At 37.1% G+C, this 26,482-nt stretch overlaps 2 protein-coding genes and 1 non-coding gene across 4 annotated transcripts in view; 1 reads left to right on the plus strand and 2 right to left on the minus strand.

Annotated features, from left to right (window-relative positions):
* Positions 1 to 26,482, plus strand: part of CMSS1 (cms1 ribosomal small subunit homolog) — a 383,251-nt gene that overhangs the window by 208,564 nt on the left and 148,205 nt on the right. The window lies entirely within an intron of this gene.
* Positions 1 to 26,482, minus strand: part of FILIP1L (filamin A interacting protein 1 like) — a 307,303-nt gene that overhangs the window by 201,738 nt on the left and 79,083 nt on the right. The gene's annotated exons all lie outside the window — the stretch shown is intronic.
* On the minus strand, positions 10,103 to 10,210 carry LOC123394584. The gene has a single exon (XR_006609343.1). It is a non-coding gene; the product is annotated as a U6 spliceosomal RNA (small nuclear RNA).

A 26,482-nucleotide genomic window follows, 5' to 3' on the forward strand; every position in this document is an offset into this window, starting at 1 on the left:
GCGTCCCTTTTGTTCTTTTTTTTAAAGATTTATTTATTTATTTTAGAGAGCAAGTGGGGATGGGGAAGGGGCAGAAGGAGAGGGAGAGAAAGTCTTAAGCAGACTCCACGGAGCCCCAGGTTAAGACTGGGCTCAATCTCACAACCTGAGCCACCCAAGGTACCCCCAAAATAAGGAGCTTTTTAAAAAATACATGTCACTTAGTAAAGGGTAAGAGCATCTGGAAATAAGAATCCTCCCTAATATTATAAAGACTGGGAGAAGTTCTGATGTTTATGGAAGAATTTAGACTCCCCCACCCCATGCCAAATAAAGTATTTCATACACTCAGTTCAATTTCAGCTCAGCTAAACTGTCGTCAGAACAGACACATGTCTTTTCCTCAATTATAAAATGAGTTGATATCAAGACTAAGACACCAGTGATGGATTGGTTTCTGGATCCACGAAGCAAATTCTAACAGCAATCTTATTCAAGGCCAATAAGTTGTATTATATAAAATAAGCAGAGACTGTTTGAAGTTAAATAAATAAATATTAGAAAATAAATAAGTAATAGAAAATAGAATGACCATACTCTTTGTTTCTTTTCTAAAATAAGTTCCTTCTAAGTAGTTGAATAATATTTTTTAAATATTCTCAATCTCAGGCTCATTGCTTCTAGAATTCTCATGGTCCTTGATACTGAATACTGTGATTATTGAGGTAAAAAGTTGCCACAGCTATAACTGACATTATAGAAAAGAAAGTGGCTCTTCAATTCTCTGTGCCTTGGTATCCTCTTCTGTTTGCCTCCACTAGACTGAAAGCCCCATGAATTTAGAGACTGACTGGTTTTACTCATTTTTATATCTGTCACTATTGCCATACTGCCTGGTACATAGTAGTTGATCACTTAACATCTGATTAGTTAGAGGAAGTACTGTCAAATGTAAAATCTCAACCATACTTGAGAGTTGTAAGAAATAATGAAATGATGTGTGAATGTCTGTGTGGGTGGATGTGTGTGTGTGTCCCTCAAACATAAATGCTCAAAAATAATGGTTTTTCTAATCTGACTCATGCTAACCAAATTTCTAAGATAGCCCTGTTAATTTGTAATGGATGATATTTTATATCTGATTTGGGAGCTAGAGTTGTTTATATCCTTAGGCCCTCCCTGTTATTGATCATAATATATGTATATATATACAGGGATATACATAAGGCAACTAATTCCAACTCAGAAATTGTTTGAACATGACATGAGAATAAAGGGAATAAAACAGGCTGATACTTCTCTTTTTTCTTCTAAGGTTTCTAACAAATAACACTTCCCTTGGTTATTTTCAGATGCACTAACAAGGTTTTTTATAGCCCAGTTTGCTTTCTCTTAATCTGTGAGATCCCTAACACCTCAAGCCAATCATTATCTGATTTTTGAACATAGTTAATTTACTTCAAATAGATCACCCTGATCACTTTGATTAAGAAGTACCACCTAGGAGAGCCTGGGTGACTGTCAGTTAAGCATCCAACTCTTAATTTCCCTTCAGGTGATGATCTCAGAGTGATGAGATTGAGCACAGCCACCACCACCCCCAGGGTCACTCTCAGCACTCAGTGGGGAGTCTGCTTGAGATTCTCTCTCCCTATGCCCACCCACAATGCACAAATTCACACTCTCTCTCCCAAATAAATAAATAAAGTCTTTTTTTAAATAAATAAAGTCTTTAAAAATAAAAAAAGGAAGGAAGGAAGGAAGTGCCACTTGTGCTCATCTTTTTTTTAAAAAGATTATTTGTCTGAGAGACAGGGTTGGGCTCCCTGCTCAGTGGGGAGCTTGCTTCTCCCTCTCCCTACTGCTTCCCCTGCTTGTGCTCTCTCTGTCAAATAAAATTGTGGTGAGCATTTTGTGATGTATAGAAGTGTTGGATCGCTACGTCGTAAACCCGAAACGAACATTATAGGTCAACGTAATTCCATTGTTGTGGTTTGTCTGAAGGCTTTCCCAGCTTGAAGACAGAGAGACAAAGAGAAAGAGAGACAGAGATCACTAGAGGAAGGGGCAGAAGGAGAGAAAGAGAGAGAGCATCCCAAGCAGACTCTCACTGAATGCAGAAGACGACGCAGGGCTTTATCCCATGACCTGGAGAACCGGCGCTGAAACCAAGAGTTAGATGCCCAAGAACTGCGCTACCCAGGTGCCCCAATATATGCATCTTTTTGATATACTAACAGTCTCCCAGCTAGCTTCAGTTTAGATTTGTTTTCTGATCCTGTTTCCTGTTTTGAACTTGAAGTCTACTTTATACTTTGTACCAATGTCTTGTTTTATGGAAAATAGTACCACTGGTGATCAAGAATCACTAATAGGAGGGCTGATGTGATACTTATTTAGTACTGTCTGTTTCCATAAATATGTATTAAATGCATAGCATATGGGCATCCTGAGTTGTGATTCAACAACAGACAACATGAGTCATAATCATTTGTGAGTTGAAAATCAAAATCAGAGGCTCCCCCTGTGTTCTAGAATTCAGTTCTCAGAATTAAAAGGATGAGAATGAGACATAGCCTTTGAAAACCCTGTTATGGTGCCCATCAATGTTTCCCAGTGTGTATTCTGTGGAACACCAATTCTGAGGGTTGTACTATCAGAAGTCAAGTAAATTTAAGAAAAACAGCAATCACTATTCTTTTTTTTTTTTTTTTTAAGATTTATTTGGTTATTTTAGAGCATAAGAAGGAGGGGGAGAGGGAGAGGGAGAATTCCAAGAAGACTCCGCACTGAGCACCGAACCGACTCGGGACTCAGTCTTACAACCCTGAGATCATGACCTGAGCCAAAATCAAGAATCAGTCAATTAACCAACTGCACCACCCAGACACCCCAACAGTAATCAGTATTCTTGAAGAGCCACGGTGCAAATAAGATTAATCTGGTAAAAGCTCTAAAGTGTCCTACACAAACAAGTTTAGCTTTGCTGAACTAACTTAATTTAGAATACACTTCAGAGAATAAAAACAGTAATAGCATCTTTAGAAGGTTATAATTCACTTTTATTGTTTTTAATTGTATATGCATTTCCCTTTCTAGACTCTCTGAAATTAAGAATTTTTAATCATTATTCCTCTAATCAATCTTCCTCTGTGCTGTCTCCAACTCCTGATAAGAAAGATGTATGGAAGAAAGAAGGGGAAATAGTAAGGAAAGTGCGTGTGTGTGTGTGTGTGTGTGTGTGTGTGTATTAATCTGTCTTGTTTATTTGTCTGTTCCAAACTATTGTGTAGCCCTTATGTATTTTAAAACTTTGTACCAATATGATAAAATGTGTTAATATTTATAGCAAGTTTATGTTACATTACATAATTAAATACACAATATTTTTGATTCTATAACTAGTGAAGATGATTACTTGAAAAAGTAAGTATGGCCTATAGTTAATGGAGTTAAAATCTGTCTTGGAAGAACTTTTTTATTTTACTTTAAATTATATATGTAAATTACAATTTTTCTACCATATTTCCACATTTTGTTATTAAGTTTATAAGTTTAAAGATTACACTCAGAAAAATATGTTATGAAAATATTTGTACTAGAGGAAAACCTCCACTCTTTAGAATTCTCTGAATGGTGATTTTAGATAATAAAATATTCTCAACACTTGGAAGTTATTCCCCAATCATAAGCTACATAAGCTACAAAACTTTAAAAGTATATATTTGGTGAAAATTTTTCTAAAATATTTCCATTTCTTTTCTTTAAAAGAACATATGTTGACCATAATTTAAACTTTTTTCAGTGACCCAAGGTCATCGTTCAGTCCACTTCATTTCAGTAAATATTTGTTTAGCACCTCTTGTATGTGATGATCCTCCCAGGCCCTTTTGGATACTTCAGTCTGTCTACCACTATACTAAACAGCTGCTGAATGCTGTGTTTGAGGCTCTTGGGTTATCTTTTTATACTTTTTCTAATTTCCTAGCTGTGAAGACTGACAGACTTCTATGAGGGTGCCCCATTCAACCTCCCTCCTAGAAGTGGTGCTTCTGATCTTCTGTGAGCAGGAAATTAAAATACCCAGCCCTATGGATATGCATTGAAATAAGAAGAGTACACTAGGAATCTCTTTAATATGTGAAGTACATAAAATTTGTACATTTGGCTGCTCAAGAGTCCTTTTTATCCTTTTACTTGTTTCTGAAATCTCTTGAATTGTCCTAACATTTTAGATATGTGAAACGTTGCTATAAACTCATCAAGCAGACTTTTTTTTATCCCTTTGCTTAGTAGTTCTTCTCGAAGCAGATTCAGATTTTATGACACCACGGTCTATGTTATCCACTGACCAAGTGAGAATTAGTTTTGTCTAAAATATTAATCCAGAAATCTCCATTTAATTATAGTCCACAGCTTCCTTATGAGCCATTTTGTATTTGCCTGAGACTTGGTTTAATTTTGACCTATAATGAGTTTTTATTAGTTTTTTAGTTTTTCAAATTCACGGTTTGTGTGTGTATATATATATATACACCATATGGTATATTATGGTGTGTATGTGTGTGTGTGTGTGTGTGTGTATATAATATATATTATATATATCATAAAACTTTTTTTAGTTTTTATTTAAATTGTAGTTAATACATATAGTAAAATTGCTTTCATACCATAAAATTGTTAATAAAAGACTTCTATACCAGGCTCATTTTTATTTTCTCCTTTGTCAAAATGATGTGTTCTAAAGATGTCTTATCACTAAAAATCAGTATTTACAATGGTTAAATTATGGCTCTATCTAACTTTCAATTTAGCCAAAAATGAATTGAGTGCTGGAGAGACCCACTGTGTACATTATACAGACCTGCAAGAATTAATGTGTTAGAACAGTAAAGCTGGATGACATTTTTAGCACCTCCTAATGACCAATGTTAATCATACCTGTACTACAACTACCTCTCCCATTATTAGTAACTGTTAGTTAGCTCATCACATCCTTTCAACTCTGTGTCCTATTTATGTGTTCTAAATCTACTTGTCACCACCGTACCAAATAAGAAAAAGAAGCAGCACCATAGTAATCAAAGAATGAAATTCCTCTGTATGTACTTTGTATTACCAGCAGCATGCATATTGAGATCATTTTTGAAGAGTCAGTTAATGAAGAAACTTGAGAATCCTTGGGTTATCTGCCACTTCAAATTAAATTGTGATATTCTGGTCTCCTTAAAGGCGGTAGCAGATCTTTTTTTCTCTAAAACTGTTTCTAGGATTCTAGAGTAAAGCTACTGACTATCTTTTCATCCCTTTTCTATTTAAAAGTCTTCTATTTTAAAACTATATATAAATGTAAGCTGATGTGTATTTTCATGAGTGTGATTCACTCTGTAATCTTTCTTTCAAGCTGTTATCACAACATTAAGGAGTAAGAATTTTCCTTATGTTGTCATCTAACTTCATGGGTTACTTTCATTTGATTTTCTTCTTTTTAGTTATTCACTTAGAATTTAATGGAAGAGAATTCTGGAAAGCTGCAGTGGTTCTTTGTTTTTTAGAGGAAATGACTAACATGAGATTGAGGACAAGAGTGTGGAATAAGGAAACTGGCTTGAAATCTCTATATATTTTATGACATTTTATGTTCTGAGTAATATCTCTGACTCAGTAGTCATCCTGGGTATTAGCCATGCAAGTTTTCTTATTCCCTGGAAGGCCTTACTATAATCAAGAATTTTGCTAGCATATCATATACCTTGTAATCTTATTTTATAAAATTTTGTGGCATGTAATGTCTTCATTTCCCTGCAAACCTTTAAAACCCTTGTATCCTCATTTATTTTATTACTCTGACACTTTATATTTCATATCATTCTTTGTGATTCACTTTCCTCTTCTGCAAATAAATCATTTGCAGTTACCCTAAAAAGTAGTAGAAGACAAGTTTATAGCCAGAAGCTGTAAGTTCCCCAAGTTCAAAATCTGTACAAGTTTACAGTAGAAAACCAAAATATCCCCTCTATAATCACTGAACTTCCAAAAGACGATAGATGCCAGAGGCATAGAAACAGAATCAATCCATCAGGCTCTGGGTGGTTTGAAGGTCTGAAATAGATCATGTGAGACCCAGCATTACTTTGGCCATTCTTATTTGAGGGCTACAGATACGGTGGTATCTTTTGCCAAAATCTAAAGACCTAAAAATATAAATTAACCAGAAGGTAGCATTTCCTTTTTTTTTTTTTTTTTTTTTTTTTTTTTTTTTTTAAAGATCCATCTATTTATTTATTTTAGAGAGGGAGAGATAATGAGCTGGGGGAGGGGGAAAGGGAGAAGGAGAGAGAGAATCTGTAAGCAGTCTCCTGGTTGAGTGCAGAGACAGGCTGCGTTAGATCTCTGACCCTGAGATCGTGACATGAGCTGAAACTAAGTGGTCACTCAACCAGCTGAGCCACCAGTACCTCAGAAGGTAGCCTTTCTGACCTTACTCTCATCAGAAGGAACAGTAGGTTAAAAATTAATAATGACTGATAACATTTTTTCAAATAGTCTTACATTTTTTAATCATTTATCTTTAATTATTGAATTTAAAGTTTACCAAGCCAGGAAACATACTGCTATATACTTAATACTAAGAACTATTTTAGGGGAGCCTGTCTGGCTCAGTCCGCAGAGCATGCAACACTTGATCTCAAGGTCATGCGTTCAAACCCCACATTGGGTATAGAGATGACTTAAAATACCATCTTTAAAAAAAAAAAAAAAAAACTATTTTGATCTTTCTTCATTGCCTAGACCTCAAATCTCACAGCACGTTTCTCCAGTTTACTGTTCTCACCTACAAAATTGGAGAACATGGTCATTCCAGTGTCACTGCTGTTCTAGGCATCAAATAAAAATTTAAAAGAACTCGAGTTTCTGGTGACACACTCTAGAACTCTCATTATACATAATAAGCTCATTCTTTGGAGTTGCTATGAAATGATACTTAGGTTTTTGTGTCCTCAACTACGTTCTTCTTGGTCGATTGTTTCCTTCAACTTAGGCATCATTACCATCTTCACTCCAAGAAGTAAGCTAATGGTACACAGGATTATGCAAAAAGCTCCAGGAGACAAGGAGCTCTTTCCCAAATTTCAAAATTGCCTTATTGGAGAGAAAATTTCTATAATTTTTTTTTCATAGAATCTAAGTGTCAGAAAGAACAAAGAAGAAGGAGAAGAGCTCTTGAGCTCTTGAGTTTGAAGCAAGATCTGCATTATGACCCCATTTAGAAAAGTGCTGGCCCTTCATAAAGCAGTGCTTTGAACAAATTAGTAAATTTTACAACAAGTATATTGGATGCTAGTATTTTTTAAATCTCAGAATAGACATGAAGATAATTCAATAGGACCAATGACTTTCAGTTTAAAGAAAGAATGATGCTTTATGAAACTCTGATCTTTTTTTTTTCAATTTTTTATTTTTTATAAACATATATTTCTATCCCCAGGGGTACAGGTCTGTGAATCGCCAAGTTTACACATTTCACAGTACTCACCATAGCACATACCCTCCCCAGTGTCCATAACCCCACCCCCCTTCTCCCAACCCCCCTCCCCCCAACAACCCTCAGTTTGTTTTGTGAGATTAAGAGTCACTTATGGTTCGTCTCCCTCCCAATCCCATCTTGTTTCATTTATTCTTCTCCTACCTCCTTGACCCCCCTGTTGCATCACCACTTCCTCATAAAAGGGAGATCATGATAGTTGTCTTTCTCTGCTTGGCTTATTTCGCTAAGCGTGATACCCTCTGGTTCCATCCATGTCGTTGCAAATGTCAAGATTTCATATCTTTTGATGGCTGCATAGTATTCCGTTGTGTATATATATCACATCTTCTTTATCCATTCATCTGTGGATGGACATCTAGGTTCTTTCCATAGTTTGGCTATTGTAGACATTGCTGCTATAAACATTCGGGTGCATGTGCCTCTTTGGATCACTACGTTTTTATCTTTAGTGTAAATACCCAGTAGTGCAATTGCTGGGTCATAGGGTAGTTCTATTTTCAACTTTTTGAGGAACCTCCATGCTGTTTTCCAGAGTGATTGCACCAGCTTGCATTTCCACCAACAATGTAGGAAGGTTCCCCTTTCTCTGCATCCTCACCAGCATCTGTCTTTTCCTGACTTGTTAATTTTAGCCATTCTCACTGGTGTGAGGTGATATCTCATTGTGGTTTTGATTTGTATTTCCCTGATGCCGAGTGATGTGGAGCACTTTTTTGTTGGCCATTTAGATGTCTTCTTTGCAGAAATGTCTGTTCATGTCTTCTGCCCATTTCTTGATTGGATTATTTATTCTTTGGGTGTTGAGTTTGCTAAGTTCTTTATAGATTTTGGACACTAGCCCTTTATCTGATATGTTGTTAACTGTTTCCTTTGCTGTGCAAAAGCTTTTGATCTTGATGAAATCCCAATAGTTCATTTTTGCCCTTGCTTCCCTTGCCTTTGCTGATGTGCCTAGGAAGATGTTCTTCCTGGTTCAGTTGTGGTAGTTTATATGTCTCTAGGAATGCATCCATTTCTTTCAGATTGTCAAATTTGTTGGCATAGAGTTGCTCATAGTATGTTCTTATAATTGTTTGTATTTCTTTGGTGTTAGTTGTAATCTCTCCTCTTTCATTCATGATTTTATTTATTTGGGTCCTTTCTTTTTTCTTTTTGATAAGTCTGGCCAGGGGTTTATCAATCTTATTAATTCTTTCAAAGAACCAGCTCCTAGTTTTGTTGATTTGTCCTATTGCTTTTTTGGTTTCTATTTCATTGATTTCTGCTCTGATCTTTATGATTTCTCTTCTCCTGCTGGGCTTAGGGTTTCTTTTTTGTTCTTTCTCCAGCTCCTTTAGGTGTAGGGTTAGGTTGTGTGCTTGAGACGTTTCTTATTTCTTGAGAAAGGCTTGTACCACTATATATTTTCCTCTCAGGACTGCCTTTGCTGTGTCCCACAGATTTTGAACCATTGTGTTTTCATTATCATTTGTCTCCATGAATTTTTTCAGTTATTCTTTAATATCCTGGTTGACCCATTCATTCTTTAGAAGGATGCTGTTTAGTCTCCATGTATTTGGGTTCTTTCCAAAATTTCCTCTTGTTATTGAGTTTTTTTTTTTAAAGATTTTATTTATTTATTTGACAGAGAGAAATCACAAGTAGATGGAGAGGCAGGCAGAGAGAGAGAGGGAGGGAAGCAGGCTCCCTGCCGAGCAGAGAGCCCGATGCGGGACTCAATCCCAGGACCCTGAGATCATGACCTGAGCCGAAGGCAGCGGCTTAACCCACTGAGCCACCCAGGCGCCCCTTGTTATTGAGTTTTAACATCAGAGCATTGTGGTCTGAAAATATGCAGGGAATGATCCCAATCTTTTTATACCGGTTGAGACCTGATTTAGGACCCAGGATGTGATCTATTCTGGAGAATGTTCCATGTGCACTGGAGAAGAATGTGTATTCTTTTGCTTTGGGATGAAATGTTCTGAATATATCTGTGATGTCCATCTGGTCCAGTGTGTCATTTAAGGCTTTTATTTCCTTGTTGATCTTTTGCTTGGATGATCTGTCCATTTCAGAGAGGGGAGTGTTAAAGTCCCCTACTATTATTGTATTATTGTTGATGTGTTTCTTTGATTTTGTTATTTATTGGTTTATATAGTCGGCTGCTCCCACGTTAGGGGTATAGATATTTAAAATTGTTAGATCTTCTTGTTGGACAGATCCTTTGAGTATGATACAGTGTCCTTCCTCATCTCTTATTATAGTCTTTGGCTTAAAATCTAATTGATCTGATATAAGGATTGCCACCCCTGCTTTCTTCTGATGTCTATTAGCATGGTAAATTCTTTTCCACCCCCTCACTTTAAATCTGGAGGTGTCTTCGGGCTTAAAATGAGTTTCTTGGAGGCAACATATAGATGGGTTTTGTTTTTTAATCCATTCTGATATCCTGTGTCTTTTGATTAGGGCATTTAGCCCATTAACATTCAGGGTAACTATTCAGAGATGTGACTTTAGTGCCATTGTATTGCCTATCAGGTGACTGTTACTGTATATTGTCTCTGTTCTTTTCTGATCTACTACTTTTAGGCTCTATCTTTGGATCGCTTCACGAATTTGTGTGCCATCCTTGCACAGGGGCCATGCTAATCTTCTCTGTATTGTTCCAATTTTTAATATATGTGCTGCCGAAGTGAGCACGAAACTCTGATCTTTTTAACAGAGAACGAAAAATAGCTTGGTTGCTAGATGTGTGTGTGTGTGTGTGTGTGTGTATGTGTGTGTGTGTGTACATGTGTCTGAGAGAGAATGAAAGAGGAAGAGAGAAAAGGAAGGAGAAGACACAAGACAGACATAGTTACACTAATCTTTTTCCCACAAAGAACTTTTGATTGCGTGGAAATGAAATATATAATAAAATTCTCATAGGGATTTTAAATAAAGATAGAAAAGAAGACAGGGGAAAAGAATAGCATTAGAATAAGTTTGGGTCTCTCAGGGATCCTACAGATCTTTTGATTCAGGTGCAGTAGCAGTAGCATTAAAAGCAGAGTCAAGGCACAGGTCTGTTGTAAGAAAAGAGCAAATCTTCCATTGGTCCTCCCATCCATTGCCATCTCATACTGAACCAGTGCAGAGTCTTTTGTCAGCCCTTGGGCTGAACATGGCCTTTGCATTCATTCTAGTTCCCCTGGCTTTGCCTACATGCCTATGGCATGGCGTTCCCAGTGTTCATTCCTCTGCTGTGGAAAGGCCTATTATTCAAGAATTGTACATCCCATTAAAGGAATAGCATTGAGCATGATTTTTGAAACCCCGCATATGCATTTTGTATTGGGGCTTGATTATCCAAGAGGCCTTCAAAATATCATTGTCAGTTTATTATTCTGTTGAATTCACAGGTGCTTCCATAGAATGAACTCAGGTGAGAGACACCCAGAAACTGACTAAGCAAGGATGAAAGGAAAATGAAAGAAATTCCATTCCGTGTGACTCAGGGATGATAGGCAGAAAATCTATTATAAATTCTATTCTAGATCTATATAATCTATATAATGTATATACATATATTATATATTTATTAATTGTTTATTAATTATTATATATTTATTATTATAATATATATCTATATAATCTGTTCATCATTTATTTCCGTCATTTGTTCCCATTGTTATTTTCCCCTGCCCAGTTATTACTTTTAGTAATATTTCTTCAGAACTATTAGTGTGTAAGCCTGAAGAGGCAGAGAATCGAGGTTGCTACACCAGAGTCTGAGAAAATTCAAAGTTTTGAACTGAGGGCCCACCTCTGAGCTCATGTTTTTTCATTACACTATTTGGCTGAAGATCTGATAACTAGATGCGCTGTAACTATTGCAAAGACAGTGTAATCTCTTGCTTCCTAGATTTTCACTGGTATTTTTACGTGTTGTTTAGAGTAGCCATACCCTTCCATGAGTTTTGGGTGTTTTAGCTATTTGGGAAAAAGACGAGGGGGAAAGAAAGGAATTGGTGGTAGAGAGATGGTGCCTGAAAATGGAAAGGTCACAGATGAAAGTGGAGTATGTGTTACCTTCTGGCTCAGGCCGGGTGGTTGGGTGTGGATGTCATGTATGTCCCAGTGCAGTCACCCTTGCAGTGGTAATTCTCTCAGTTTAGCCACCACGGAGTATTGTTCCTTGTTTTTCTATAGTGCTTGTCAAAATGCTATGACAACAGGCTGGTTTTATGAAAACAGAGCCTGGCTCTCAAGAGACAGTGTGTCTGAAAGTCAAACATGGATGGCAGCCATTGGCACGCAAAGGAGTCAGAAACCACAGATTGTTTTCTCGTTGGATGAACAGCTTAAAGCAACGTAAAGTTAATTGAAGAATTCCTTGAAAGTGAAGTCAGACTGAAAGAAATGCTCTAAGTCTATAATTTACTAAATGTGAAAGGTCTGTAAGTGGTAGTGAGACAAAGAGTTTAAGGGGAAAAGAGAGCATTTTTGTAAACATATCTGGCTTGTATTATTGCCTAGGCAGTTTTAATTATTTGTTCTAATAATGTAGATCTGCAGAAGAATCTTTAATTAGGTAAAGCTTGATTTATGGAGTTGGCCTCATATAAACCATGAGGTCATGGTGTGCTGCAGAAAATTACAGGCCTGGTCTTGCCATTGAAAACTATTATTTCTACCTAGGACTATTCACGCTCTGCAAGTCTTACTCTCACGAAACCAGATCATCCTGTGTTCTCATTCTCAATGTCTTTTGCCCAGGTAAATCCAACATACACTATTACTCATTAAGTAATTTATCAAATATATATATAAAAAAACTGAGGAAGCAAATGCAGAATTTAACTACTAACTCTAGTAGTTGAAGAGATGTTTACTTCTTGAGAGCTTAAGAGACCAACCTGTGATCCAGAAATGGATTCATTCTCCCTTCAGCTGGCAGACTGGCAGGGACATGTGAGACTGTCAAAAGTGATATCTGTGTGTCTGTAGGCCTGTCCTTCCCACAAACCTAACCCCATCCTCCACTTTTCCTCTCCTTCCCTAGCCTCTCCTGGGAAGTACTTTTGTTGTCATCAATGCCTGTTTCATCTGGTTTTAAATAAGAGATGGGAGCCTCTACAACATTTCGCTGTGGTTCTTACTTCCCTCCCATTGCAGTAGAAACCTTGATGTAGGACCAAGGCCTTTTCTTTGATTATAGGTCTGCTGATTTTAATTTCCTAATATTTTTCTTGCATTGATTATACCTTAATGATTGCATTTTCTAGGTTCCCTATTTCAATTTTGCTAAAGTAGAAATAAGATTTAAGAAGGAATCCTTCTAGATTTAACAATTTATTTTCTATTCTTTTAGATTTGTCTAACCCATATTTGCCTTGATAGCTAGCTAGCTATTTATTTATTTATTTATTTATTTATTTATTTATTTAAATTTATTTGACAGAGATAGAGACAGTGAGAGATGGAACACAAGCAGGGGGAGTGGGAGAGGGAGAAGCAGACTTCCCACTGAGCGGGGAGCCCAATGTGGGGCTCCATCCCAGGACTCTGTGATCATGACCTGAGCCAAAGGCAGATGCTTAATGACTGAGCCAGCCAGGCACCCTTGATAGCTATTTTAAATGATATGCTTTTATCAGGTCTTCTCAAAGTGTTAGTGTTTTTGCATAAAAACAACTCCTGCCTTCACTGTCATATTTCATCACGTTACCTAATATTTGATTAAATTATATAATTACAATAACAAATCCAACAGGCATAAACAGGTTTGGGAATAAATGTAATTGTTGAAACAGTTGGAAGAAATGCATGGGGCATACTAGACAATAGCCTCGTAGTCTCCAGGATTCAGTATATATGGGCTCAGTCCTGAGTTAAACAAAGGGACAGAACTGAGTAAGTGGAGTTCAGTTATGAAAAAGTCTGACTCTGTACTCTCCACATTTTCTTCATTTTACAGGTGAGACCCAAGGTGGTTACATGACTTGCCCAAGGTTGTCAAACTAGTTGGAGCCTGGGTGTCCTGACTTTCTCAAGCCTCAAGCATATGCCTTTTCCCATGGTACCAAAGGAGGACTGATACCCTGATCCTTTATGAATGCAGGTTTATAGAGTGTCCTTTGATTTATTACCACAAAGTATCTGTCTTGATGCTTACTTTACCCATAGTTTTTATGTTACTGATTAACTGATTACTGATTTTTAAGGGGAGCCTGGGTGGCTCAGTGGGTTAAAGCCTCTGATTTAAATAAAATCTTAAAAAAAATTTTTAATTCTCCTTGATATCAAAACTGATCCCTCTTTTTTTTTTTTTTAAGATTTTATTTATTTTTATTTGACAGACAGAGATTACAAGTAGGCAGAGAGGCAGGCGGGGAGAGAGAGAGAGGAGGAAGCAGGCTCCCTGCTGAGTAGAGAGCCTGATGCGGGCCTCAGTCCCAGGACCCTGAGATCATGACCTGAGCCGAAGGCAGCGGCTTAACCCACTGAGCCACCCAGGCGCCCTGATCCTTCTTTATTATAGGGAGTTAATCCAGGTCAAAAAATTTATCAATTTTTTCTTTAAATGACCGTAACTAATAAGAGAAAGAGATTGCATGGAAGAATTTTTCAGTAGGGCTTGTCCCCCTTAGCAATCTATAGCCCCATACTGTTCATAGCTGCTCTTATTCATTTAAAAGCAAATTTTTAAAGGGTGTTAGCCTCAGGGGCACCTGGGTGCCTCAGTTGGTTAAGCATATGCCTTCAGCTCAGGTCCTGGTCCTCATGGGATCGAACCCCACATCAGTCTCCCTGCTTGACGAACCTGCTTCTTCCTTGCCCTCAGCTACTCCCCCTGCTTGTGCTCTGTCACTCTCTCTCTGTCAAATAAATAAATAAAATCTTAAAAAAAAAAAGAACATTTATAGGGTGTAGACCTCAGAGAAAGCTGCTTGCGGCAGCACTGTAAGGTTTATATTTATATGTTCTCTTTCACAAAGCATATGTGCTGACTTTCCTAATATCAGATGGAAAGACTTTTTTAAAAATCACTTTCCTTTTCCTGCCCCTTTCTTCCAATGTTTACCTCTTGCCCCACCCCCTTTCGGAAAACATTTGATGTTGCCTAGAGTCAAAATGTACCTACACCTGGGCAGTTAAAAATAAAATCAAAACCATTAGGATGAATATGAAGGAAAATGCTGTACTCAAATACGGAGGTAAAAATGGTTTTGTTATAATTGAAAATTGTATTGAACCGAACTTCCTCATAGACAAAACAAAACAAGATATTTAGGGGTACATTGTTTTGTTTTGTTTTTTTGCTGAAGGGAAACATCATGTCTTTCACAGGGACATTTCTACCAAGCACTTCATTATAAGCCAATAACCCTTATGTAAATGAAACTGAATAACCACCTAGAGCAGGATATTTGTTCATACATAGATCTGGAGAAACCATACTATAGTTTAACTCCATTCTTTGTTGATGGGGAACGGAAGTCCAAAGAAGATAAGCAATTTACCAGCCAACAAGCTCGTTGGTGATATTAGCAGCCTGGAACCAATGACCCTTCATACTGACCGGGGTCCCAGAGCACTGTTATTTAGAAATCAGGTCCAGTCAGATATGGTCCAGTACCATACTTTATTATTGGGCAGTGGGGACATGGACTGTCAAGTGAGTGGGATTCAGATTTGATGAAGTCAGAATATGCAGAAGAGGGTTTTTTCTTTAAGGGCTTCTCTTTCCACTACGAAGGAAGACAGAGGGTGGACCTCTGTCACAGGTTCTTGTTAAATCCCTGTGGATTTGACAAGGAGAAAACTTGAATAATAGGTGCTCTCTTTATACCTGTTTTAAAATAAATACTTTGTCAAAACCTTTCCTTTCTTTTGTCAGAATTAGTAGCAAGGTATGTTGTATCATAAGACAGTGAATTTATCAGAGAACTTCGGGCAGGGGTCAAGCTGTAAGCTGGCTGTTTATTGCCCAAAAGGCCAGGTCTAAGACAATAGGGAGAGTGCTCCAAAGGGGGCATTTGCTTCCCAGCTCCAGCTGATTTTTGTCTTGTGAAAAATACAAGTATACATTGGACCATCTAGTGTTCTAGTGTTTGCTGAAGGGAAACATATCAGGTCTTTCACAGGGACATTATTACCAAGCATTTCATTATAAACCAATAACCTTCTTCTAGTGTTTTGAGAGAAGCTGGAAGTCTGGATTATTAAGTCCCCTGATCTTAAATGCTGGCAACTTCCTTCTTACACATGCTCAAGCCAGAAACCTTGGAGTTGACTCCTCTCTTGACTCTCCTTGACTCCTCTCTTCCTTTCAAAACCTACATTTAATCTATCTGGAAATCCTGTTGGGTGTACCCTCAATATATATTCATAATCTGATCACTTCTTACAGATCTCTGTTGTACTACTATAGCCCAAACCACCATTATCTCTTTCCAGGATTATTGCAATAGCCTCCCAGTTGGTCTCCCTTCTATGCATTCCTTCCCATAGTTGGAGAGATATTATTGAAGCATAAGTCAGGTCTTGTTGCTTTTCTTTTCACAACCATCCAGAGGCTTCCCATCTCACTTAGCAAAGTCGAAAGTCCTACCAATGCTCCATGAGGCTCTCTAACCTCACCTCTGCAGCCACAGTTGGCCTCCTGTCTTTTCCTTAGATAAACCTGCTCATTTCTTCATCATGACATTTGCCTTTGCTCTTCCCTTGCTGGGAATGGTTTTCCCCAGGTATCTCCATGGCCCAGTCAGCTCCTCTAATCCCTTGCTCAAATGTCATCTACTCCATAGGCCTTCCTCGGCCACAGTATCTAAACTTGAAGCCACACACACACACACCTTCCCTCTCTACTTCTCGACCTTACTTTATCTTTAGTACATATCATGATCTCATATACTATGTATTTTCTTCTTTGTTACCTGTTTTCCATATTAAAATACAGTTTCCAAAAGGGTAAGGACTTTGTTTTTTGTATATTTGTTCATTGTTGTATACTTAGAATCTAGAAATGTGTCTCACACATAGTGGGTGCTCAGTAAATGCTTGATGAATGAATGAATCTAAAAAACCAATATCATCAACTCTAGGCCAAACAAAACTCTTGCTTTCTCCACAAAGCAGTGTTTAGAGTTAGACAAGCAATAAATAAGAGGGAAAAGCTTATGTGAAGACACTCAGGTGGAAAAAAACCTTTGTGCTTTGGAAGAGAACAAATGAAAAAAACTAGAGAAATGGGAGCAAGTGGTAAGAAAAGACATTGGAGAGGTAGGCAGGGCCAAAAATTGTAGAACAAGGTAAGGAATTTGGATGTTATTGTTAAAATCCAATGGAAGACTCAGAAGTCATTACTATGAACTATATATAGTGATAATTTTTTTAATTTTTTATTTTTTCTAAACATATATTTTTATCCCCAGGGGTACAGGTCTGTGAATCACCAGGTTTACACACTTCACAGCACTCACCAAAGCACATACCCTCCCCAATGTCCATAATACCACCCCCTTCTCCCAAACCCCCTCCCCCCAGCAACCCTCAGTTTGTTTTGTGAGATTAAGAGTCACTTATGGTTTTGTCTCCCTCCCAATCCCATCTTGTTTCATTTATTCTTCTCCTACCCACTTAAGCCCCCATGTTGCATCACTACTTCCTCATATCAGGGAGATCATATGATAGTTGTCTTTCTCTGCTTAATTTATTTCACTAAGCATGATACGCTCTAGTTCCATCCATGTTGTCGCAAATGGCAAGATTTCATTTCTTTTGATGGCTGCATAGTATTCCATTGTGTATATATACCACATCTTCTTGATCCATTCATCTGTTGATGGACATCTAGGTTCTTTCCATAGTTTGGCTATTGTGGACATTGCTGCTATAAACATTCGGATGCACGTGCCCCTTTGGATCACTACGTTTGTGTCTTTAGGGTAAATACCCAGTAGTGCAATTGCTGGGTCATAGGGCAGTTCTATTTTCAACATTTTGAGGAACCTCCATGCTGTTTTCCAGAGTGGCTGCACCAGCTTGCATTCCCACCAACAGTGGAGGAGGGTTCCCCTTTCTCCGCATCCTCGCCAGCATCTGTCATTTCCTGACTTGTTGATTTGTGATAATTTTTAATATAACTTTTTACTCAAGTATGACACATATACATCCTGGGGATGTTTTCAAGTAAATGTGTCAATTATTAGTGGTTATTTCAGCACCCAGACAGCCTTCCTTTTATTTAAAAAAAGTTGGGGGGGACTTAAATGACTGAAAAAACTAGTTTATTTTCACATTTATAACAAAAATGTGAAAATTTATTTTTAAAAAATCTAACTAAAGGGGTACCTAGGTTCAAGCCCTGCATCAGGCTTCCCACTCAGCAGGGAATCTGCGTGTCCCTTTCCCCCTCCCCCTCCCCCTTCTCATGCTCTCTCTCTGTCTCTCAAATAAATAAACAAAATATTTAAATAAATAAAAATATCTTATTAAAATAACTAAATGTATTTATTTGTATAGAAAATAAGTTTTGTTTTAGTTAACACTAGATTTTGGTTATGATTGTTCAATAAAGTAATGCTTCCCAGGCACAGTCTTTTTAATGGTTAAATACTTTTAATGTATTTAACTACTTTAGTTAAATACATTAAATGCTAAATGGTCATTCATTTTACTGTTGTATTTGCAACTTTGCCAAGTTACTATCACTTTGAAATATATAGCATTTTGCTTCTAAAAAATAATTATATATACTTACACTATACCAAATGTACATTAATTGCAGTTTTTATAAAAGGTATAACTTGTCCTTGAGCTCATGGTTTATTGGGCCTGTGTATTCTAATCATAAAAAAGGGATCAAATATTGAGCAGTTTACTAACATTCTATAGAAGATAGAACAAGGCTCTTTTAGTTCAGCATACGAGAACAGTAAAACATTACTGAAGTTGTTTTGTTTTGTTTTAACTTTGGAACTGCACAAGCCAAACTGAGGGATTTTGTAGAGGGATTTTGTAGCTTGACCTTTGCCATCTGGTGACTAAAAAGGCAGATTCTGGGATGTGATAACATTTGAGATATGAAGAATCCAAGCAGATTCAAGCTATAGGTAATCTGGAAAGCTGACGGAAAAACTGTGTTAGGACTAAGTTTAGAAAGTCATGAAACGTTCACAGCCCACTGTGACATAAGTGAGAACTGTATGAAGAAAAATTTAAGAGCTCTTTGTAGCTTTCTCACAACTGATTTAGTAGCATTAATGGAAATTACAGAATTAGAAAAATTCAGAACTAGAAAGGACCATAGAGCCTCTCTTTTACAGATGAGGAAACTGAGGTCCAGAAGGTACCAAAGACTTGCTCAGTGTCACATAGATAGAGTTAATGTAGGACTGAGGTTGGGATTTGGAGCTTTTATTTTCTTGCTCAGTATTCTTTTCCATACTTTCTTGGGCATTTTTTGACTATATAGTCACTGGAGTTGTACCACAATAGAATGAGCTGGCTTAGGTGAAGAAGGGGAACACACTGCCACCAGAAGTGAGTGATCAGGCAAAACCTGGAAAATGGCTACCTGGCATGCATGCTGGTTTTCCTCAAAAAGGAAACTTGTACGCTAAGAGCTTTTGCAACTCTAATTTTAATAAATTTAGATGCTTTACATCGTAGTAGGTAATTATTTGTCCTCTCTACTTATAAAAATTATTGTTCATTCTAATTCATGCTTGTGTTATCCACTCTAGTCTTTTCTCAGAACCTGTCTTCCCTTTGACGGCACCTGTTCCGAAGTTGCTTAGTAATACAGTATGACCAGAGAGCAAGCCAAGACTCTGAGCTCTATTCAACACTTGGAATGATGAGTAATCACTGTACCCATAACTAATTTAAGCTTCTACATTTGACAGAAACCCAATAACTGATTTTCCTTTGCCACACGAATACAAACTAGCCACATAGTTAGTGAAGGGAAGATCCATAGCATTGAAATTAGCTTTCCTATTGTGCAGCAAGGACTTGGAATGGTAAAAGCAGTTGGTCACTTGTAACCCAATAAGGGATAAATGATTTTTAAAGTAAATTGTGAGAAAATTTCTTGACTATGCAGTTATATATAGTCTATTCTTAGCTTAGAAATGAGAATTTATAGGTTTATATTACATTATTAAATGCATGAGAATTAACTGATTAGAAATTTATTTGCCAACTGATAATGTCTGTGTGAATAGAAAATCTCTAGATACTGCTGTATTTTTTTTAATATAAAGTTATCTCTACCCATCCCATCTCCATCCATTTATCCAGCTTTTTAGCTATAATCTAGAAAGTAACTTCCCAGACATAAATATTTTTAGATTATGTGCTTAACAGTTGTATTTATAATAGGGAACTTCTAGAAAATAAATGATTCAGTCTCCTATGCCTTAAGGTAGCCCCTTTCTCCAGTGGAGACTGGGATGAATTATTCATTATAGTAGATATGTGGTCACATCAGGGGCCCATCTCCATAGGGTTAAAACTGGGTCCTACGCTTCCATCCTGAAGTCCTATGGGAAGTTTTCCAGTATCCTCTTTCCCCTCATTTCCACTGATCCTGGATTGATTTGGAAAGTGGAGTGAGGAACGCGATGTTGGCAGGGTTTCATGTACTATAATAGTGATTCACTAAGGCAGTGAAGGACTCTTTTTTTCAAACATGAAGGAAACTGAGAGCCCAACAAGGGAGAAGCCATGTTATAGGACAAGAGAAGTTACGTAACACATAATCTCTAGGACATAAAACATAAAAACATAAAAACAAAACCTGAGACCCATATCCCCTGTATCCTGTGTGAGGTTTGTTGTTTTTGTTTTTGTTGTTGTTGTTGTTGTTGTTTCATGGTCTCATTCCACCCTGGTGAAAACTCAAGCTAGGCTTTATTTCCTTTCCAAAGCTGACTGGACAGGAAGATTAGGCAGTATCTCTTATATGAATTTGCCTTATTTTAGTGCAAGAGAAAGAACCCTTAGGGCAGTGTTGATAAACTCATAAAAGGCCAGATAGTAAATATTTTAGGCTATTCAACCATATAGTCTCTGTAGCAACTACTCAACTCTATGATTATAACACAAAAGCAGCCACAGGCAATACATGAACAAATGAGCAGGGCTGTGTTCCATAAAACTGTATTTATGGGCACTGAAATTTAAATTTTATGTATTTCTCACATGTCATAACAAATTACCTTAGTTTTTACTTTTTTCCAATCCTTTAAAGATGTCAAAATCTTTCTTGTGTGCTCTACAAAAATAGACTGTGTACCAGCTTTTGGCCCACTAGCCATAGTTTGCTAACCCCTACCCTAGGGTAATAAATTGAGAAGCCCATAGGTGTTAAAACATGAAGAGATAGAATATGACACCTGAAGGACAGTTGATTTAAATGTGGTAGGGGAAATGACTGTTGGGTTTGCCTATGCAGAAAGAGTAGATGGATACCCCAATGGTTGATTCTATTTTAGGTAATCTGGGTTAGTACTAGGTCAAATTCCACATTCTTTATTTTAATTTACTGTCTTAAAATTTATGAAAGGCAGGTTTTAGCTAGCCTTAGAGAAGAAAAGTAGAAATAAGAAAAGAATATATGACCTAGAGTTTACCATATAGTACACAGAGCCAATAGGACATTTTATTAGGAATGGCAGCTCGTGGTTTTCGTTATCACTGAATCATAGGGAATCTTGTCTGAGCCAGGGAGGAGGCAGTTAGCCATATTCCTCCTTAGCACAAAGTACTGCATGTCATTGTAAAGCTCTTAATGAATATGTCTTCTGCCGTGCTGAAAGAACCCATAAAGTTCTCTGTTTTTATGACATAAAAGCTATATTGGTAAACTTTAAATTTAAAAATCCCATAAACTTAAAACCATAAAGGACCATTTATTAAAACAGTATGAAAGATTTACATGCAGTTGAATACAGCTTTTGTTCTGTAAGTCAACTCACCTGTAACAATTGCATAGGTGGTAGTGTGGTTGTTCATAACAAAGGAGTATTCATTATTATGATAATGATAATATAATTAACCTTTTTTGAGCAGCTACTGTCTGCTGCTATCTAACATACATTGTCGCATTTATTCCCATAACAGCCCTACAAGGTAGCTATTATGCTCCTGTTGTGGATGAAATTGAGACCTAGTCATATACACACAAAGTAGCAGGGCCAAATCTTTGTCTCCCTGACATGAAAGTTTATGCTGTTTCCATTGTACCATTGCTATGATAAGAAATGTTGGGGGAAAAAAACAGAATTTGGAAAAATCATCCTCAACTATATTGCTAACTATCCATATTTTATGTTAATTTTACTCTGTGTGGTTATTGTACAGTAACAGAATAATTTCAACACCTTAAAAACTCCCACCAGTTGTGTCTTCTAACATTTGTGGTTTGTGTGTCCATTCATTGCTTGCAGTTTCTAGGCAGGCTGCAACCTTGAACTATTCACTGTCTGAACTTGCCCTCAAAGAATTCTTCTTTCCACCCTACCTCTATCAAGTGACAACCAATGAAAAACCCACAAACTCGGCAGCTGCAGCTCTGGAAAGTTTCCATCAAAACCCTCATTCCCACATCCCCTTTGAAAATCACAGAGCTTGCTGTTATCTTCTTGAAGGTCATGACTAATGCTTATAAAACTTCCACAGCAAACACTGTCTACAAGACCCGAATTCCTTAACTTTGAGCTCCATGTTAACTTACCTACACCAAAACATTTACTGCCCCTCAGCTGCCCTATCCTAATTTCTTACCCCGTAACCTAGAAAGCAAATATTAGGTTAGGAGCATTCTAAATAGTCAGTGGGAAAACTGGAAAGCTTAATGAATTTCAGAAAGTACCTCCTTGACCAATCATAATTGAATGTTATATTGAGAATATGAAGTGACTTACCCCTGTTCTTATCCATCTTAATTTTATTCTTTTTTTATAAGATTTTATTTATTTATTTGAGAGAGAGAGAGACCATGAACAGAGGGAGGGGCAGAGGAAAAAAGGGAGAAGCAGACTCCCTGCTGATCCCAGTACCCCAGGATCATGACCTGAACCAAAGGCAGATGCCCAACCAACTAAGACACCCAGGTTCCCTGCCTAAATTTTATTCTTTCCATGAATGGCTTTTAGGTATCAGAGGTCAAGAATGTAGTGTAGCTATCTCAGAGGGAACAATTTCATTTTTTTCTAAATGTGGAAATGTAGTGTAAAGGGAGCTATTTTATGTATGACCAAGTGATACCAAAATCCAGTTTTTAGGAGCCTTTTCAGATGTGACTCATGTTATTTAATCCAGATCTTTGAAACCACAAACAGACGCACACAGTATGGATGTTTGATTGAAGAAATATGGTTGCTGTTATTCACCCTGCCATGCTTTATTTTGCTTACATTAATGACCCATTAATACACTTAAGAAAAAAAAGTAAATTTGTCTCATCATCCATTGAAATTGACAGGACTGGATGCTGGTGATTATAGACACAAGACTCCATCAAGCGATAATTTCTTAATGATTACAACATTGATTTTTCTAGACTGTCCCATGAGTATTTCCAGGAATCCAGGGAGAAAAAAAAGCTGCAGCCAGGAGACAAAATGTGCTAATGTACCACTTATTGTCTGGAGAAAATATATGCTCATGGCAGCAGTATGAAGTTCTTTGGTCTGTATTTACTTAAAACATACAGGCTGCAGAATGTTCGCATTCTGATTTTGCCCAGACATAATAGAATTCACTAGCACTTTCACACTAGCTTTAGGAAGGAATGCACCTTTTGAATCAACATTGATTAAAAGGTTGTCATTTAGTTCCAGTAACCCCAAAGGCTCTTTCTGTTGCCTAAGTTAGAAAATTACTTGAGGCATTAAATCCTACCTGAATTGACTGCTCTGGGTCACTTTAGCATATTTCCTTATCAGTAACACTGAGAAGACATGTTTTTTTAAATATGACAAAATATCTACTATTTAGGTGAAATAGTGAATTCAGTGCTGTGGTGGGGAAATGCTCATAATTAAAAAGAGATTGTCTTGAAATATTGTTGATAAAGAATATCAATGTCAGTTTTCCTAATGGGAAGGTGGGATATGCTTTATAAGCCAAGACTTTTTGTTAAATAAACAGCCTCAGGAGAATGTCCACTCTCATCTCTGAACAGTGTATGCATGTACATATATCTGTTTGGGGTGGGGTTTTCCCCAAAAATAGGATATCTCAGTGACTGTAATTTTTTACTTTCCCTTTTTAATATTTTGACTATCTGTTATTTAAGTATCAGAAAACAACTTGGGCTGGGGCACCTGAGTGGTACAGTCACTTACGCATCTAAGTCTTGGTTTCAGCTCAGGTCATGATCTCACAGTTCTAGACTCCACAGTCAGTGGGGAGTCTGCTTGAGTTTTCTCTCTGCTCCCCCCCCCCCATTTTCACTCTCTCTCTCCCTCTCTCTCACACACAAACAAATAAATCTTTAAAAAAAAAAAAAAAAGAATAAAAGAAAGAAAACAACTTGCACTGTCAAGAAAAGCCATCTTCATATATTTCCGAAGCAAGATGCTAGGTTTTTGTCTTTCTCCAAGTAGCTCTAAAGCCTATTTACTTTATTTTTTTTAGGGGTTGTTCTAATATCATAAATGTATATACATTCAAAATAATTATCCAAATTTTTTGTGTCTCAGATTAATGCTTCCAAGACTACATTGGGCGCCTGGGTGGCTCAGTGGGTTAAGCCGCTGCCTTCGGCTCAGGTCATGATCTCAGGGTCCTGGGATCGAGTCCCGCATCGGGCTCTCTGCTCAGGAGGGAGCCTGCTTCCTCCTCTCTCTCTCTGCCTGCCTCTCTGCCTACTTGTGATCTCTCTCTGTCAAATAAATAAATAAAATCTTTAAAAACAAAAAAAAAGACTACATTAGTGGTATGGCAGTTAAAACCATGGACATTTTTTGGGACGCCTGGGTGGTTCAGCTGGTTAAGCGGCTGCCTTCAGCTCAGCGTCCTGGGATCGAGTCCCGCATCGGGCTCCTTGCTCAGCCAGGAGCCTGCTTCTCCCTCTGCCTCTGCCTACCACTCTGTCTGCTTGTGCTCACTCTCACTCCTCTCTCTCTCTGACAAATAAATAAATAAATAAAATCTTTAAAAAAATAAAATCAGGATAAATCTAAGACTATTTTGATATGATCACAATATTTGTGAAGCCTCAGTTATGTTTATGGAATTAAATGAATTTCTTAAATTTGGGGGTAACCAAAAATAAATGAAATGCCAAGGGAAGATCATGGCCATATTCTTCAGAATAATTTTTAGTCCCTGCCCCCATATTCTAGGGATATATTGAAGCTTTCCTACAAAAAGTGTGGATCCTTTTTACTCAGGAGCTTTATAAACATCTATTAATCTCTTAATCAAAAGATCTTGCTGAATAAATGTGAATTTGTTGGATATTTTTCCCACTCTGTTAGCTAATACAGAATGGAAAGGAATTATTGTGTGTATTTCTGGGAATGACAACCAGCCCTCTTCTGGTCATATGTACTTAGAACAATCTAGCCAGAGATTGGAATTTCAAGTTATATATGGGGTCATCTGTTGGGATTCCAGAAAAAATAACTGGAAGACTCTGAGTTTCTATAAATAGAGATTTTAGAACAGCATAGCATTATGCTCATTATGCTCATTAATTTTCCTTTCTCTCTGAGGCCAAGGGTATCTAAGAAAATCTGACACAGAACTAGAGCAATATTCTCAAGCCATTTATACGTAAGAATAAATTAAAATATGACATCAGCTAAAATTTCTGTGTTTTTTATGTTTATGGAACAGATTTGAACTTTCTACATTTTTTTAATTTACATATGTATGTATGTACCTTTACACCCCTTTCTCTCATTTCTCCCACTCCAGTCTCTAGCAATCACCAGTCTGTTCTATGTGTATAAGAGCTTGTTTTAAGATTGTACATATGAGAGATTATATGGTATTTGTCTTTGTCTAACTTACTTCGCTTAGCATAATGTCCTAGAGATCCATCCATGTTGTCCTGATAGTCATTTAAATTATCTCATTATTATGCAGAATTTCATATATGGAGAAAAAAAGAACCCACGTGACAGCTGCAGGGGTCATCAACTCATGGCCGTCTTTACTACGTCTATATTCCTTTCCCCTATACTGGATTCTTGGAAAGCAAATCCTAGACATCATGTAATTTCCATGGATTGTCTATTATATGATTTGAGCTTTGTTAAGCTTTGAGGATAAAATGAATAAATAAGACATGGTCCTTGTTTTCAGAGATTTCATCAAATATTTGGCGTAATAATGTTAATAGTCAATGTAATTATAATGGAAGTCGATAACATATACCCAAACACTAAAATACCTGAACCAGTTCTCAACATAGCAAAAGCTAACATAAAAGGAATAACCTTATACGAGTCCCTGGAACCAGTTTTATCAAGACCTTTTTAAAGCATAAAAAGTTTTCTGCTTCCTTTCACTACAAAGGCTTTAAAGCAGGGATGCCCAGTAGCAATGAGCACACATGGCACCAAGATTTTGGCTTCTAAGTCTCTTTTCCCACTACAGGGAGACAGTGTTCCTTGGAGAAATGACTCCAGGACTGGGGGAGGGAAACTAAGATGAACTTTGAGACATCTTTTCATGCCAGCATACTATGAAGTGCTCAGAAAATGGTAGGGATATGTCAAAAGGCCCCAGGAACAAGCTTGAAAGGATTCCCACAAATCTGAAACAATTTGAGCAACAAAGTAACTAATAATAATAATAATGAAATATAATTCACAATATAAAATAAAAATCTGTGAATTCATGAAAATAAATAAATAGATACTCCATGAATAAGAAGGAAAAGCTCTTTTTACAGTAGAATGGCAATAAATGTGGAATGAATGATAGATGAGAAAATCATCATTGTGCAACCATCATGGATAA

Source organism: Mustela putorius, unplaced genomic scaffold (assembly GCF_011764305.1).
Source record: "Mustela putorius furo isolate JIRA1106 unplaced genomic scaffold, ASM1176430v1.1 tig00003834_pilon_pilon_pilon, whole genome shotgun sequence".
Lineage (NCBI taxonomy): Eukaryota > Metazoa > Chordata > Mammalia > Carnivora > Mustelidae > Mustela > Mustela putorius.